Below are 17,905 nucleotides of genomic sequence, written 5' to 3'. Positions count from 1 at the left end.
TTGTGATGATCATATGGTTTTTATTCTTCAGTTTGTTAATATGGTTTATTACATTGATTGATTTGCATATATTGAAGAATCCTTGCATTCCTGGGAAAAACCCGACTTGATCATGGTGTATGATCCTTTTAATGTGTTGTTGGATTCTGTTTGCTAGTATTTTGTTGAGGATTTTTACATCTATGTTCATTGGTGATATTGGCCTGTAGTTTTCTTTCTTTGTGAGATCTTTGTCTGGTTTCATTATCAGGGTGATGGTAACCTCATAGAATGAGTTTCGGAGTGTTCCTCCCTCTGCTGTATTTTGGAAGAGTTTTAGAAGGATAGGTGTTAGCTCTTCTCTAAATGTTTGATAGAATTCGCCTGTGAAGCCATCTGGTCCTGGGCTTTTGTTTGTTGGAATATTTTTTTATCACAGTCTCAGTTTCAGGGCTTGTGATTGGTCTGTTTATATTTTCTGTTTCTTCCTGGTTCAGTCTCGGAGGGTTGTGCTTTTCTAAGAATTTGTCCATTTCTTCCAGGTTGTCAATTTTATTGGCATAGAGTTGCTTGTAGTAATCTCTCATGGTCCTGTGTATTTCTGCAGTGTCAGTTGTTACTTCTCCTTTTTCATTTCTTATTCTGTTGATTTGAGTCTTCTCCCTTTTTTTCTTGATGAGTCTGGCTAATGGTTTATCAATTTTGTTTATCTTCTCAAAGAACCAGCTTTTAGTTTTATTGGTCTTTGCTATTGTTTCCTTCATTTCTTTTTCATTTGTTTTTGATCTGATCTTATGATTTCTTTCTTTCTGCTAACTTTGGGGCTGTTTTGTTCTTTTTTCTCTAATTGCTTTAGGACAAGGTTAGGTTGTTTATTTGAGATGTTTCTTGTTTCTTGAGGTAGGATTTTATTGCTATAAATTTCCCTCTTAGAACTGCTTTTGCTGCATCCCATAGGTTTTGTGTCGTTGTGTTTTCATTGTCATTTATTTCTAGGTATTTTTTGATTTCATCTTTGATTTCTTCAGTGATCACTTCATTATTAAGTAGTGTATTGTTTAGCCTCCATGTGTTTGTATTTTTTACAGATCTTTTCCTGTAATTGATATCTAGTCTCATGGTGTTGTGGTCAGAAAAGATACTTGATACAATTTCAGTTTTCTTAAATTTACCAAGGCTTGATTTGTTACCCAAGATATGATCTATCCTGGAGAATGTTCCATGAGCACTTGAGAAGAAAGCGTATTCTGTTGTTTATGGATGGAATGTCCTCTTAATATCAATTAAGTCCGTCTTGTTTAATGTATCATTTAAAGTTTGTGTTTCCTTATTTATTTTCATTTTGGATGGTTTGTCCATTGGTGAAAATGGGGTGTTAAAGTCCCCTATGATTGTATTACTGTTGATTTTCCCTTTTATGGCTGTTAGTATTTGCCTTATATATTGAGGTGCTCCTATGTTGGGTGCATAGATATTTACAATTGTTATATCTTCTTCTTGGATTGTTCCCTTGATCATTATGTAGTGTCCTTCTTTGTCTCTTCTAATAGTCTTTATTTTAAAGCCTATTTTGTTTGATATGAGAATTGCTACTCCAGCTTTCTTCTGGTTTCCATTTGCATGGCATATCTTTTTCCATCCCCTCACTTTCAGTCTGTATGTGTCCCTAGGTCTGAAGTGGGTCTCTTGTAGATAGTGTATATACGGGTCTTGTTTTTGTATCCATTCAGCCAGTCTCTGTCTTTTGGTTGGAGCTCTTAATCCATTTACATTTAAGGTAATTATCAATATGTATGTTCCTATTACTATTTTCTTAATTATTTTAGGTTTGTTATTGTATGTCTTCTCCTTCTCTTATGTTTCCTGCATAGAGAAGTTCCTTTAGCATTTGTTGTAAAGCTGGTTTGGTGGTGCTGAATTCTCTTAGCTTTTGCTTGTCTGTAAAGATTTTAATTTCTCCGTCGAATCTAAATGAGATCCTTGCTGGGTAGAGTAATCTTGGTTGTAGGTTTTTCCCTTTCATCACTTTAAATATGTCCTGCCACACCCTTCTGGCTTGCAGAGTTTCTGCTGAAAGATCAGCTGTTAACCTTATGGGGATTCCCTTGTACGTTATTTGTTGGTTTTCCCTTGCTACTTTTAATATTTCTTCTTCGTATTTAATTTTTGATACTTTGATTAATATGTGTCTTGGCATGCTTCTCCTTGGATTTATCCTGTATGAGACTCTGCACTTCCTGGACTTAGTTCACTATATCCTTTCCCATGTTAGGGAAATTTTCAACTATAATCTCTTCACATATTTTATCAGATCCTTTCTTTTTGTCTTCTTCTGGAACCCCTATGATTCAAATGTTGGTGAGTTTAATGTTGTCCCAGAGGTCTCTGAGACTGTCCTCCATTCTTTTCATTCTTTTTTCTTTATTCTGTTCTATGGTAGTTATTTCTTTTATATTTATCTTCCAGGTCACTTATCCTTTCTTCAGCCTCAGTTATTTGGTTGTTGATTTCTTCTAGAGAATTTTTAAGTTCATTTATTGTGCTGTTCATCATTATTTGCTTGCTCTTTATTTCTTCTAGGTCCTTGTTAAATGTTTCTTGCATTTTATCTATTCTATTTCCAAGATTTTGGATCATCTTCACTATCATTATTCTGAATTCTTTTTCAGGTAGACTGCCTATTTCCACTTCATTTTTTTGGTCTAGTAGGTTTTTACCTTGCTCCTTCATCTGCTGCATATTTCTCTGTCTTCCCATTTTGCTTGCTTACTGTGTTTGGGGTCTCCTTTTCACAGGCTGCAGGTTTGTATTTCCCATTGTGTTTGGAGTCTGCTCCCAGTGGGTAAGGCTGGTTCAGTGGCTTGTCTAGGTTTCCTGGTGGAGGGGACTGGTGCCTGTGTTCTGGTGGGTGAGGCTTGATCTTTTCTTTCTGGTGGGCAGGGCTACATTGGTGTTGTGTTTTGGGGTGTCTGTGACCTTATTATGATTTTAGGCAGCCTCTCTGCTAATGGGTGGGGTTGTGTTCCTGTCTTACTAGTTATTTGGCATGGAGCATCCAGCACTGGAGCTTGCTGGCCACTGGCTGGAGCTGGGTCTTAGGGCTGAGATGGCACTCTCTGGGAGAGCTCTCACCAATTGATATTACATGGGGCTGGGAGGTTTCTGGTGGTCCAATGTCCTGAACTCAGCTCTCCCACCTCAGAGGCTCAGGCCTGACACCAGGCTGGAGCACCAATACCCTGTCAGCCACCCAGCTCAGAATAAAAGAGAGGAAAAAAAGAAAGAAAAAAATTAAAAATTAAATAAATAAAATAAAATAAATTTTAAGTTATTAAAATAAAAAATTAAAAAGTAATAAAAAAGAAGAGAGCAACAAAACCAATAAAGAAATTCACCAATGATAACAAGTGCTAAAAACTATACTAAGATAAACATAAAAATCAGAAACAAGTCAGTTGCAGACAGCAAACCCCAAGTCTACAGTTGCTCCCAAAGTCCACCGCCTCAATTTTGGGTTGATGCATTGTCTGTTCAGGTATTCCACAGATGCAGGGTACATCAAGTTGATTGTGGAGATTTAATCTGCTGCTCCTGAGGCTGCTGGGAGAGATTTCCCTTTCTCTTCTTTGTTCTCACAGCTCCTGGGGTTCAGCTTTGAATTTGGACCTGCCTCTGTATGTACATTGCCCTCAGGCTTCTGTTCCTGCCCAGACAGGACGAGGTTAAATCAGTGGCTGATTAGGGGGCTCTGGCTCACTCAGGCCAGGAGGAGGGAGGTGTACAGTAGTTATACTTGGAATGCAGGATGAGCCTGCAGTGGCAGAGGCTGGTGTGACATTGCACCAGCCTGAGGTGCGCCGTGTGTTCTCCCGAGGAAGTTGTCCCTGGATCATGGGACCCTGGCAGTGGCGGGCTGCAAAGGCTCCTGGGAGGGGAGGTGTGGATAGTGACCTGTGCTTGCACACACGCTTCTTGGTGGCTGCAGCTGCAGCCTTAGCGTTTCATGCCTGTCTCTGGGGTCTGTGCTGATAGCCGCAGCTTGCGCCCTTCTCTGGAGCTCTTTTAGGCGGTGTTCTGCATCCCCTCTCCTCGTGTACCCTGAAACAATTGTCTCCTGCCTCCTAGACAGTTCCAGAGTTTTTCCTGGACTCCCTCCTGGCCAGCTGTGGCGCACTAGCCCCCTTCAGGCTGTGTTCACGCAGCCAACCCCAGTTCTCTCCCTGGGATCCGACCGAATCCCGAGCCTCAACTCCCTGCCCCGCCCACCCTGGCAGGTGAGCAGACTGGTGCTGCTCAGGCTGGTGAGTGCCGGTCGTCACCTATCCTCTGTGCGGGAATCTGTCCTCTTTGCCCTCTGCACCCCGTTGCTGTGCTCTCCTCCACGGCTCCGAAGCTTCCCCCCTCCGCCACCCGCAGTCTCCACCCGCGAAGGGGCTTCCTAGTGTGTGGAAACCTTTCCTCCTTCACAGCTCCCTCCCACTGGTGCAGGTCCCGTCCCTATTCTTTTGTCTCTGTTTATTCTTTTTTCTTTTGCCCTACCCAGGTACGTGGGGAGTTTCTTGCCTTTTGGGAGGTCTGAGGTCTTCTGCCAGCGTTCAGTAGGTGTTCTGTAGGAGTTGTTCCACATGTAGATGTATTTTTGATGTATCTGTGGGGAGGAAGGTGATCTCCGCGTCTTACTCCTCCACCATCTTGAAGGTCCCCCCCCAAAATAAATGTTTCGATTCTGCTTACAAAGGTATAATTTAGAAAATTACTGTAAGTCATAATTAGTTTGAGAGAAAGGTTTCCCTGTACCTGGTCACATAGAAATCCACAGATAAGTGAGGACAGGTAGAACTTGAAGTATTTTCAGAATAAACTTGAGCTCCAGAGATGCTCTCATTGTCAGGCGGGCTTTGGCCGGGAAATGCTAACGAAACAAAACCTGCTGCCTTAGGGCAAGACCCCAGGCCCCGGCCCACCCCCATGTCTTTAAGAACCTTTAGCAACATCATTTTTAATGGCTGCTGAGGATTCCAGACATTGAGATAACACATTTGGTTGGAGACTGATCTTTCAAGAACATCTTTAGGACACCTTAATACCTTTGTCAGAATTGGAAAAAGAAAGGAGAGAGATTAAAATTCAAATCAGTTTCTCTCCTTCTTGAAGTGGTGAAAGGTTTGGTGCGGGAGAATCATAAGACAACAGGATCGTCCTTTCCAGCTGGGTCTGAGCTGAAGTGAGGCAATTGAGCATAAGTCTGATGTGACAACAGACTATCAGGATCCCCACATCAGCAGCCAACCTGTTCTGGCTGGGGCCTTGCCTCAGCCACGAGGCTGCATAGTGACAATTCAGGAGCTGACAGCATCTGCTCGTACTGCAGAGTCACCACATGCTTGCCCCGTCTTGATTAATTGGCTTGTTTCATTTTAGACATTCTCCTGTCACAGAACATTCCATGATTGTACAAATGATAATGAGTTACCCTAGGGATAACCTCTTCAGAACCAATAAATCTGTAACTCTTTGAATACTGAATACATCAGCCCTTCTCTAAAGTTACACAGCAAGGCATTAATACCATCTAATATTATAACATTTGTGCCAGGGTGGGTCTGAAACATTATATGTTAGCAATTAACCCTTTTGTTTGTGGCATTAATGAATGAGATTAGAATTGGATTTAAGGATTTGTTAAATGGCAAAGCCCAGTGACCTTAATTACTCTAATCTTATCTGACCTAAATGAATGAAATGCATTTCCATGTAAAATGGTAGGCATTGTTACCTTATAATGTGTAAGCTGCTGGTCTGATCTCTAATGTTAAAAACAAAAACAGAATGAGAGATAATGCAACATAGACTAATTTATGCATAAATATCCAAAAACAATTAAAGGTATCTCAAGCCGGGACTACATAACATCTCCTAACAATCCTTTCCTAATTTTTACATAAAAATTGCTTTCTTTCTCTGATATAAAAGTTTTACCTACCCATTGTAAAAACAACATATAATTAAAAAATACGTACAAAGAGAAAATAAAAACCACCTATGATTTGACCACACAGATATAACCGTGTTATATCTGTTTGTTGTTGTTTTCCATAGAGATATTTTAATTTACAAATTGACTATACATATATATCTCTATATATACATACACATATAAGCCAACATATACGTACATACGGGCATGCATAAAATATTACCATAGTGTTATTTTGGATTATATTCTTCCAGGGGATTTTCTTCTATGCATAAATACATAGAAATATATATTTACTTTCCTAATATTTGGGAATGGCATCATGTTATACATATTACTTAACAGTATTCTCTTTTTTCATGATAAACAGTATGCCCTGGGTTGGTATTGTCTCTCTTCCTCCCTTCAGGCCACAGGGACTTAATTGCTTTTTTTTTCCTTTTCAGAGCAGCCATTACCTCACCAATTTCTTGAGGTGTCTCCCTAATACATACTGCAGAAGACAATACAACATCCCCAGATTCTGCTTTCCTCACTGTCCATGAAGCCCACCTCACAGATCATTGTTAAAGATTTCACTGGTAATTGAGTAGGAAAACAGATAATACAAAAATAGCCATTGTGGCACGTTCTGTAATATTTGACAGACCTTCCTGGTTCCCTGGCCAGAGTGCCTGGGTGGCCTGAAAGGGTATTGTTTGTCATCTTTTAACCCTGGTAGAAATTTTATCAAACTCCCCCTCACTTAGGCCTTTTCCTACCTTCAGCCTCTGCAATCCAGTGATTCTCAAGCTATCTGGAGGGGAGATGAAGTTGCTTTTTTAAGTATTCTTTTTCTGTGGTAAAATACACATAACATAAAGTTTACCATTTTGCCATTTGTAAGCGTGCAGTTCAGCGGCATTAAGTACATTCATGTTGCTGTGCAACCACCAGTGCCCATCTCTAAAACTTTTCATTTTCCCAAACTGAAACTCTATACCCATTGAACAATAACTCCCCATTCCGATCTCTCCCCAGCCCCTGGCAACCACTCTTCTACTTTTTGACTCTATCAGTTTGACTATTCCAGGTACCTCATGTAAGTGAAATCATACAGTATTTGTCCTTTGCTGTCTGGCTTATTTCACTTACAATATCTTCAAGGTTCGTTCGTGTTGTAGAATATGTCATGATTTCCTTCATTTTTAGGGCTGAATAGTATTCTATTGTATGGATATATCACATTTTAAAAATCTATTCATCCTATAAATACTTGAGTTGCTTTCACCTTTTGGCTGTTGTGAATAAGATGACTATGAATATGGTGTACATATATCTGTTTGTGTCTCTGCTTTCAGTTCTTTTGAGTGTATATCCTGAAGTGAAATTGCTAGATCATAGGGTAATTCTATTCTTAATCTTCTGAGGAACTGCCATATTGTTTGCTACAGAGGCTGCACCATTTCATATTTCCATTAGTGATGGACAAGCGTTTCAATTTCTCCCTCACTGAGACTTGTTATTTTCTGGAGCTTCTTGTTGTTGTTTAAAATAGCCATTCTAATGGATATAATGTGGTACCTTATTGTGGTTTTGATTTGCATTTCCCTAATGATCAGTGATTTTGAGTATCTTTTCATGTGCTGATTGGCCATTTGTAAATCTTATTTGGTGAAATGTCTTTTCAGATTGTATGTTCATTTTTTAATTGAGTTGTTTTTTTTTTTTGTTCTTTTTTGCTTTATTTTATTTTTTAAAATTTTTATTTATTTATTTATTTTTGACTGCGTTGGGTCTTCATTGCTGCACACGGGCTTTCTCTAGTTGCCTTGAGCGGGGCTACTCTTACTCGCGGTACGCAGGCTTCTCATTGTGATGGCTTCTCTTGTTGCAGAGCACAGGCTCTAGGCGCGCAGGCTTCAGTAGTTGTGGCACGCAGGCTCAGTAGTTGTGGCTCGTGGGCTCCAGAGCGCAGGCTCAGTAGCTGTGGCACATGGGCCTAGCTGCTCCATGGCATGTGGGACCTTCCCAGACCAGGGCTCGAGCCCGTGTCCCCCACCCCGGCAGGCAGACTCTCAACCACTGTGCCACCAGGGAAGTCCCTTTTTTGCTTTATTTTGTTGTTTAACTTCTCTTCCATTATAGATTGATACTTTTATAAAATACAGTAAAATTACCACCAGTGAATTACTGGATATCAAGATAAAGGATGTTAAGATGAAGTCCTAGTACATCTGTTTCTAGCCGTAATGAAGTAAAAGGGATTGATTCACTCTTCTACCTTAAACAGTTAGGAAAGCAGAATAATATATGAAACAATGGTTTTCAGATATTGAACAAAAGTCGCATTAGGAGTGTGATCCCTTCAGAGGAAAGAAACAAACAAGATGAGACCTGTCACCTCAGCTTATTGCTTAGAGGCAGCCCACAAGCACACTTGAGAGGATCAAACTGAGCCCTGGTAACATAACTGCATGCCAGAATGAAGACCACAGCTACATAAAGGAATACAGCAAAATTCAGTACCCAGTAGTGAAAATTTACACAGTCCCCAATCCAATTAAAAAAAAAATTACCTGGTATGCAAAAAAGTAGGAAATATGATCCTTACGAAGGGAAAAACTCAACTGTTAGAAGATGAATTATATAAAAATGAAACCAAAAAATGACATAAAAATATAAGACCCATTTTTTAAAAATTATTAAATTTAATGGACATAAAAGAAATTATTCTGTCAAATTGCTATAAAAGTTTCTACATGCTTGCTCCCATGTTTTATACTTATTGTTCCATGAAATGGCCAGTAACAATCCACAGACCATCAGCTGGTCTGTAGACCACACTTGATGTAGCCCTGATTAGACCAGTATTTTTTTTAACCTCAAGCCGACTGACTTAAATATGACTACAGAAAAAAAACAAAAACAAAAACACATTTGAATGTACGGCTGGCCGTACAAGAGAAGAGCCTGTGTCCCAAAGTGAATTACATGTCTCTAGGGATTCCAATCTGAGTGGCTCCCACCTCAGGGTGTTCCCAGCACTATGCCAGACCCTGAGGGAAAACCTGAGGTGAAGACCCAAGTCCTCAGAGTGAAGCATGGCAGGGAAATTTGTGAGAGGCTTAATTAGCACAGTCATTTTATATAAGTAGAGACACAAGGTTTTAAGTAAAACCCTTCTGAGCCTAATTATTTCCTCTGTTATCAGGGACTTCAGAGGAAACTGCACTAAATCATTCTGGAAATAGGTGCTCAGTTCACAGATGCTGAGAACTAATTACTTAACGCATTGAATTGAGTGCATGTTGTAACTGCAAAATATGAAGACTGGATTAGAAGAGCCACCACGAGCTCTTTACCAGCTACCTCTTGGAGGCAAATGTCCATGGACACATTGTTCCAGAGGAGAATGGAACATTGTCTTCTGGAAAGCTGCTAATTAAGAGCTTCTAATTAACAGCAGCTTTCCCTTACAGTCCTGAGGATGGTTGCTCAGCCTATCCAGGTTCAAAACTGTTTTGTGTGGTGAAGCTGGGAGAAAGGATAAAAAAAAGACAAAATAAGTATGTATAAATTGGGGATATGCAAATGTCATTGTTGACATTCTACTTGTTACTTTCATTTTGGAACTCATTGCAACCCACCTATCAATGTCTTTTTCTATTCCTGTTGTTTCTCATCTATGAAAAGAATGTAATGATAACAGTATCTTCCTCATAAAGTTTAAATGATCTAATATATGTAAACATATTGGCACATACTAAGTACCCAGTAAATATTAACTGTCTATACCTGTATCTATACATCTATAGATATTTACTTATTTTTTCATTCATTCAAATCCACTGAAGAAATACGTGGTATCTGAGGGATCAACCTAAAAATTATACAATTGAGCTTTTTAAATTAAAAGCTCTGGTATAATTGTACAGAATGTAGCACTGTTAGTTTCAATTTAGACCTTATCATTATTGTCTGTGGCAAAAGCACATCACCCCAAGGGCAAGGAGTTGAGTCCTGAGGTGTGGGCAGTAGAATCAATCTGCAAGGGCAGGTTGTCTGACATCAACTTCATCATATACGAAGGTTCAACATCCCCTTTTGTTTCCTCGCAGAATCATTAGCGCCCATTTCTTATGGCTGTGTCATTTTGGTCTATTGGCAAAAAAAAAAACAATTATGTGACAGAGCACTGAGTGACACCTGCCTTGGCTGGGTATTGCCACTCGCACCCGGAGTGCTCAGAAGAATGATAGAGGTGATGCGTTAACTATGCTCAGTCAAAAGTAAAAGATGGAGAATAGTGTTTTCATTTTTCAGTTTTAAATCTACATCCCTTTATCCTGCTGTACAAAATAGGATCTCATGGTGATCACAGTAAGGTCTTGGAGGACACTCTGCCAAGACATGTGAAGAGGTGCCCCTGACCTGGGCATTCTGAAATTCTTGATGAGCACCTTGCCTGGTTACAGACAGCTGTAGCAGCTGCCTGCTCCTGTTTCCAGGGAGGAAACAGTGTTCTGTGTGTTCCTGAGTTTCTTTACAGATTTCAGGGGTGCTCCCTATATGAATGTGGAAACTTCTCATAAGATGACCAGTGGCCACTAGGAATGAATGCTCTAATTACTTTTGGTGACAGTAAATAAAATTATTTTGAAATGGATCAGAGGTCTTGTCTATAGAGAAAGGACTCTTTCAGTTATCCTTATGCTTGGCTAAATTGGTTTTCTGAAATGAGAATGTAATATTCCTGAGAGAATGAGTATTCATATTGAACTATTTTCATTTAAAAATAATCATTTGGGGGTAGAGGTGAGCTCTCATACTAAACTAGAAGTAGCAAAAATTAGATAATAAGGAATTTATTTTGTTGTTTTTCTGCTTCCCAGTTTTCCTCCTTGACGTTCTACAGATTTCTGTTATTGGTCGATTTTTGTTGCTGTTGTTTCTGTGTCCTTTCTTGACACCCTCAGTCAGTCTCTTGGTTTCAAATATCCTCATTGCTCTGTGAAAAACAACTGAATCTCTCTTTACAGTTACGGGACTTCTTATTATATGAGGTAATAAATCTCTATCATCCAAACCATCTTGGTTTGGTATTCTCTTACTTGTATCTGGAAATATCTTGACTCTTTTTCCTCCAAACAGTAATGGGAGAGTGAATCATTCTAAAGCCAAGTCAAGATCATGTTGCTCCCGCGTTCAGAAATCTTCAGTAGTTCCCCACTCCCTACCAAAGAAACCCTCCAAATGTATTATCGAGCATTTAAGACTTTCCTAAAATCTGTGCCAACTAACCTTTCCAAGCTTATTATATGCTTTCTTTACCTGGTCCTTCCAGTGGTTAAAACACTCTAAGAGCTGCAGTGGGGAGACAGAAGAGGGGAGGCTGCCACCCAGCTAAACAGTTGGCTGGGACCTGGACCCAAGCCCACTCCCCATTCCCTGCCACCACCCTGCCTCCAGGGACTAAATATGGAACTAGCTGGTGTCAGCCCAATTTTCACCTAGAAAGTCACTTCAGTTTAGGTGGCAGAGATCATCTTTGGAAAGTTCTTTTGTGTCCCAATGTAGATTAAAGAGCAAATTGAACTCCCGAAAGGTGGGGGTTGCCTTTGAGAACATGGCTCCTAGACCCTAGAGCTCCAGGATCAGCATGGCAGCATGGTGGCCCTTGTGTATTGTGTGCCCTCAACATGCAAGGTTCTCCTCTGGCAGCAGGAAGCACACTCTGAGAATGCTGAAGCTGTAAAACCCACTTCCAGAGCACAGAAAAACAAAGAGGAACAAGGTATACCAGCAGCCAACATGCAGGAACGCACCCAGCAAGCAGCAAGCCACTGTCAGTGACTCAGCAATTGCTTCTGCTGTGGTCCAAGAAGAACTCAGAGAGCCTGTCCCTGTCTGTGACTGCAGGCTCAGTCATTCAACCAGTGCAGCCCAGTAACCCTAAAGGGAGGAACTCCACCACGAAAGAGTCAAAGTTCATATCAGACAAAATAGACTTTAAAATAAGGACTATTAAAAGACACAAAGAAGGACACTACATAATGATCAAGGGATCGATCCAAGCAGAAGATATAACATCTGTAAATATTTATGCACCCAACATAGGAGCACCTCAATACGTAAGGGAAATGCTAACAACCATAAAAGGGGAAATCAACAGTAACACAATCATAGGGGACTGTAACACCCCATTTTCACCAATGGACAAACCATCCAAAATGAAAATAAATAAGGAAACACAAACTTTAAATGATACATTAAACAAGACGGACTTAATTGATATTTAGAGGACATTCCATCCAAAAACAACAGAATACACTTTCTTCTCAAGTGCTCATGGAACATTCTCCAGGATAGATCATATCTTGGGTCACAAATCAAGTCTTGGTAAATTTAAGAAAATTGAAATCGTATCAAGTATCTTTTCATTGCAGCTCTTTTTACAATAGCCAGGACATGGAACCAACCTATGCGTCCATCGACAGATGAATGGATAAAGAAGATGTGGCACATATATACAATGGAATATTCTCAGCCATAAGAAGAAACAAAATTGAGTTACTTGTAGTGAGGTGGATGGACCTAGAGTCTGTCATACAGAGTGAAGTAAATCAGAAAGAGAAAAACAAATACCGTATGCTAACACATATGGAATCTAAAATAACAAACCAAAAAATGGTTCTGAAGAACCTAGGGGCAGGACAGGAATAAAGACACAGATGTAGAGAATGGACTTGAGGACACAGGGAGGGGGAAGGGTAAGCTGGGACGAAGTGAGAGAGTGGCATGGACATATATACACTACCAAATGTAAAATAGATAGCTAGTGGGAAGCAGCTGCATAGCACAGGGAGATCAGCTCTGTGGTTTTGTCCATCTAGAGGGGTGGGACAGTGAGGGTAGGAGGGAGACGTTAGAGGGACAAGATATGGGGATATATGTATATGTAAAGCTGATTCACTTTGTTATAGAGCAGAAACTAGCACACCATTGTGAAGCAATTGTACTCCGATAAAGATGTTAAAAAAAAAAAAGAGTCAAAGTCCAAGTCAAAGCAGGAGATGATGGCCTTCCCTTACAGTGATGACCCCATCTGGGAATCCCCACCTGCCTTTCAAATTCTCCAGGCAGAGAAAACAAGGGGGCTGGCCAGTCAATCCTAGTCCCCCCTCTTAATGACTCCAAGAGTGGGAGCCATACACTGTAAGCACTCCTTTGGCCTGATGGGAGCCTGGACCTGAAGAATGGGGCTGCAGATGGTGCCAAGGGAGCAAGGTATTCCCCGTCCCTCACCGCCTCACTGCTTTGGTCAGAGCTCCTGGGACTGAAGAATGGAATTCTGCTGACCACTAAAGTCCCAGGATTCCAGTGCACAACCCACTGATGACCCCATCATATTACACAACCCACAGCTCTTCCAGACCTTTCCACAGCCAGGCTATTATCCAAACCCACACCTGCTCCGAAGACATTAGACCAAATAGTGTGTATGTTTTCAAGCTGCAGATTCTGCACTAAGGGTCAAGTTGAAACTGCTGCCCCTTTTCACATCCATGACATCCCTAACAGCAAGACAGAGAGAAGCATACCTCTGTGAACAGGCAGATATGTGCCTTTGGAATGACCTGAAACCTCTCCCAGCTCCAGCCAACCAGGGTTGGAATTCTTCCCCGAATACCACACCGCAGCCAACTCTGTGCGTTCTGGCACCAGCACCCACACCTGCTGCTCCCATATGTCCCCTGAGATAATCCTGGGGTAGAAAACAAACTGATTCCTTCTGCAGGCAGCCCTGCCAGCTCTACTCCACTGCTCCGACATGGTAGTGCTCCAGGCCTGATGCCCCCAAACCAAGCAGTTACCTCTGTCTCCTACAGGGACAATGGCTCTGGCAGATCCCAATGTACTCCTTCCCCACCTCCCTCCACTAGTGTCCAGTGGAGATCCCCCCACCCTGGGAGAAACCCCAGATAGACTACGTCATGAGCAGCTTCAGCATCGGGAGCACTGCTTACACACTCTCAAATCTAGCTCATGCTTTCCCCTGATGAAAAGACATTCATAGCAGCACAAGGGATGCAGAATGCTGGAGTGTTAAATGAACCTCCAAAGAAACCAGAAGGGTTGATACAGGCCAGAGTAGCTTAGTAACAAAGCTTAGGTAAGGGACCCGGGTCCCAGACAGCTGTGGAGGCTCCACTTGTCCTTCCAGGATACAGAGATGTGCCCTTTTGTCCAGATGAAGTGATTCCACCTTCCATGAACTCCCTGTCTGGGCCCCTAAGACCCAACCACCCAGATCATATGACTCCTGAGTAGATAGTTTGGCTGAAATTATAGCAGGAGTTTTTAATAAACAGAAGAAGAGGTATCAGGGAAAAGTGGCTGTACCCTAGCGCTCCCTCCAGGTTACAAAGGTTTATCTGCACGGACCTTAGAATTTCTCTAAGAGCCTCTCCCTAGATACCAGATGACCCCTAGTGAAGGCTGGGCACCTGGGCAAGCAGAACCATCTTCTGAGAGTATGACTGCACCATGTTCTCTGCTCCTAGGCACACGGCCCTTGACTGCAACATACCAGGGATCAGATATGCCTTCCTGGATTTGCAGGAATGATAATCTGAAACGGAAGGGCAAATGTCACCAACCCTGCATCCAGACCACGTCTTTCTGGAGTCAGCTGGCCAGACAACATGTCAAAAATTCCAAATAATTGAAACTTCTTTCCTGGCCAGGGGGTCTTTTTGATCGATGGGATTGCTTCCAAAATCCCCAAAGATTCTCTGCAGAGATGCTTCAACAGCAGCTTGCAGAGAAATTTCCAGGTGTCCTCCCTGGGATAAGCATAACAGGAATAAGGTCCAACATGGAGATGACTAGCATGATCGCAGGCTCTCAGTGAACGTTCCCATTTTCCTGCAGTCCTGCCAGGATAACTTTCCAAAAACGGTTCCCCACCGATGAGCCCTGGTTGGGAATTTGAGTTTGGGATGATCCTTAATGTCATGAAAGGAAATGTCAACTTAAATGTCAACAAGGGATCCAACTTTCAGACGACACCTCAAAAGACGAGAGGCTCAGTGTGCCCTGGGGAGATGATGACTTGCACTCAGGTGGCTCCGAGATGCTGCCTGCTGAGCAGAAGCTGGCTCCCCTGCCATCTGGTGAGCGCCCTCAGCAAGAGTATGTCCTGGGCTTTAGGCCATACTTTCCGTGTCTCAAGGTCCAGGAAGCAACGGTGGTTTGCAGAATCTCAGAGAAACAATCAGACCCACCAGAAGGACTAATGGCCAGCTGTGTCATAGCCACCAATACATCTCAACCCTCTAGAAATGCCATTAGCCTCAGCACAGCTCCTCCAGTTTGAAATGGCCTGGGGCAAAAGCCCTGTGCATTCTCCTGGTCTGAACCCTCTGCAACCTCCCACCATGTACTGTCCAGGCATCAATGCTGGGCTCACCCTCAGGAAACCTCAAGTGCCTCCAGATTCCATTGTACATGGTAGGCCTGATGGCAGGCCCAGATGCTGCTGCCTTCATTAAACAGCCTTCGTAGGGTTTGCTGCTGCTCTGTGGATGATCTGCTTCTGTGAATATCCAGATGTCTTCTCTCTAGTACAACTCGCCTCCAGAGCCTATCCTTCCCCAAGCCTGCTCTCCATTGTGGTGTCTTAAATGTTCAAGTTTGCAATGTCCCAGTTCTACCTGATTATTCCATTATGCCATCAAGATGGCAATCGACTCAGATGACAAGCTCCCCTCCAGCTCCTTCACTCAACTTCTCATCAATGAATAACCTGCCAGAAATGGGCATTAATACATAAAAATCCTCGAATTTCAGGTTCTGATGCCAACACTCAACCCCATGGGAATGACCCAGCCACTCCTCACTATAACCAGATGCCCTCCTTGGTTACCTTGGGAACCAACATGCTTCCTCGTGGTGTTTCAATGGGGTCTGATTTGATGTCACACAATCCTATGATGGGTCTTGGGTCCCAGGAGCCTGAGGTGGCATCTCAAGGACAGAGGGGTTTTCGCAGGAGTTCCCTCCAAGATGAGTCTCTTCCACAGCAGGTATCATTTTCTTGCCATGGCCCCAGTGGAGGCAGAGCAACTTCCTGGAGACGTGGGTGTCCCAGGAGAAGGCACATTTGGCCATTCTAACACCCAATTTAGAATTCAGCACTTTAAAAGCCTGGGGGCCCAAGTGGTCCTGACTCCATCACTGTGCTGGGGAATAGCCTGTCTTCAGTCTTTTCGGATCCAGATCTGCAGGAAGTCATACCTGAGTTGGACCTGTCCTCTACACTCCACCTGAGAAGCCCAGCCAGACACTGAAATGGTTCCATGAGGGGAAGTCCCAGGCCATAAACAGCCCTGGGGTCCTAGACCTGGGTTTTTGCACAGGGGATGATGGGCAAACCAGCCCCCAGAATGCCTGGCTTGGGAGGTCCCAGGTTTGTGGAAACTCTGGGCATCCTTCCGGGTACAGGTGTAACCATGCTGAGCCTCAACCCAATACAATCACTGGCCTCTCTCAGGCAAGAGCAAAATATTAATGAAACACACACACACAGACACACAATTAATTAAAAAAAGACTAAGTTCAGTGTAGGGTAGGAATAATAAGGAAATCTATTTTTTGTTTAATAATGAAACTTAGGACATTGCTTTTCAGTTTAAGTGCGCCTCATCACTGTCTGTCTCTCTCGATATACACATCCACCTCTTTCACCCTTCACCATCTCCTTCATTAAGTGTGCTTCTTTCCCTCATGCCCACCCCCAGGCTGCTCACGCCCTGCCTTCCCCCCTTCTTTTCCCTTGGGTGCTGCGTACTCAGCATTATTTTGGGGAGATAGATCTAGTAAAGCCTCAGCATCCCTGCTGAGCATCCTCCTGGTTTGGGGAGGGAGAGTGAGGTCTGTCCCTGAAATGCTCTGTGGCTTTCTTCTCCCGGGTGACTTTTTCTTTGCCAATGTGCCCTCTTTTGTCTCCACTCTTGTTTTCTGGTCTCCTTTTCTGCGGAATTTCCAGGTGAATTTTATTAATGTGGGATGGAACAGATGCTAACAGTTATCCAGGATTTTGTTTTTGTTTTCTGAAATTTTGTGGTTACTTCCCTTTCTTCCTGCTCCCACACACAAAGTGTTCTACGGAACTTCCATTAAATTCGGTACAAAACCACTTGCTGGGGCTGTGATGTCAGAAAAATTAAATATATTGCTTCATATAAAATTAAAAAGAATATTTCAAGGCTCAGTCCAAAAATGACTTCCATGAGACTCTTCCTGATCTCCAGGGGAGACCAAATGTCATTTTCCTTGGAACTTGCTACTAACATCTAACGGCTTCTTCCATCCTTTTCTTGTAACATACTTTTTAATGTTTTATCTTTCCTATAAATTGAAACTATGTGAGAGCTGGTTCTGACCCTGATTCAGCTTTGGCTGCTCCACGATGTTTTGCATGTAGATGTTCACTGAATGTTAGGCAGATGCATATTTTTTTTCTCTAACCACTGCAAATTATCCCTAACATGGGGAGTGATGGAGGGAACAATTAAAACAAGCCTCACAAGTTGAAACATGACACTCAGTTTATGAAATGAGGAGGAAAAAAGAGGAGTCGGAGGAGGATATAAGCTGAGCTATAAATAGCTTTAAAGAAACTAAGCAACATGTGACAGGGATTTGTATGGGCTTACAAGGTGCTGCGGGTAAAATGCTGGAGTTTATAAGAAGGAAGGGGAAGTTTATAAAGTTTGCTTCTTAGCAGTGCAGTCAGGCAGTATCAGGGCTTACTGTGTGTCTTTGTGCAGGCTGCTATAACAAAAGGCTGTAATAGACTGGGGGGCTTAAGCAACAGACATTTATTCCTCACAGTTATGGAGGCTGAAGTCCAAATTCAGGGCTCCAGCAAATTTGTTGTCTGGTTGGAGCCCGCTTCCTGGT

The 17,905-nt window shown here is 42.3% G+C and overlaps 1 pseudogene; it reads left to right on the top strand.

Annotated features, from left to right (window-relative positions):
• The first annotated feature begins 13,439 nt into the window (after positions 1 to 13,439).
• LOC112404927 (B-cell CLL/lymphoma 9 protein-like) overlaps positions 13,440 to 17,905 on the top strand; it is a 139,289-nt pseudogene continuing 134,823 nt past the window's right edge.

Source organism: Neophocaena asiaeorientalis, unplaced genomic scaffold (genome assembly GCF_003031525.2).
Source record: "Neophocaena asiaeorientalis asiaeorientalis breed wild unplaced genomic scaffold, Neophocaena_asiaeorientalis_V1.1 scaffold399, whole genome shotgun sequence".
Classification (NCBI taxonomy): domain Eukaryota; kingdom Metazoa; phylum Chordata; class Mammalia; order Artiodactyla; family Phocoenidae; genus Neophocaena; species Neophocaena asiaeorientalis.
The sequence above is the reverse complement of the archived record's forward strand: the minus strand, read 5'-3'. Positions and strand labels throughout refer to the sequence as shown.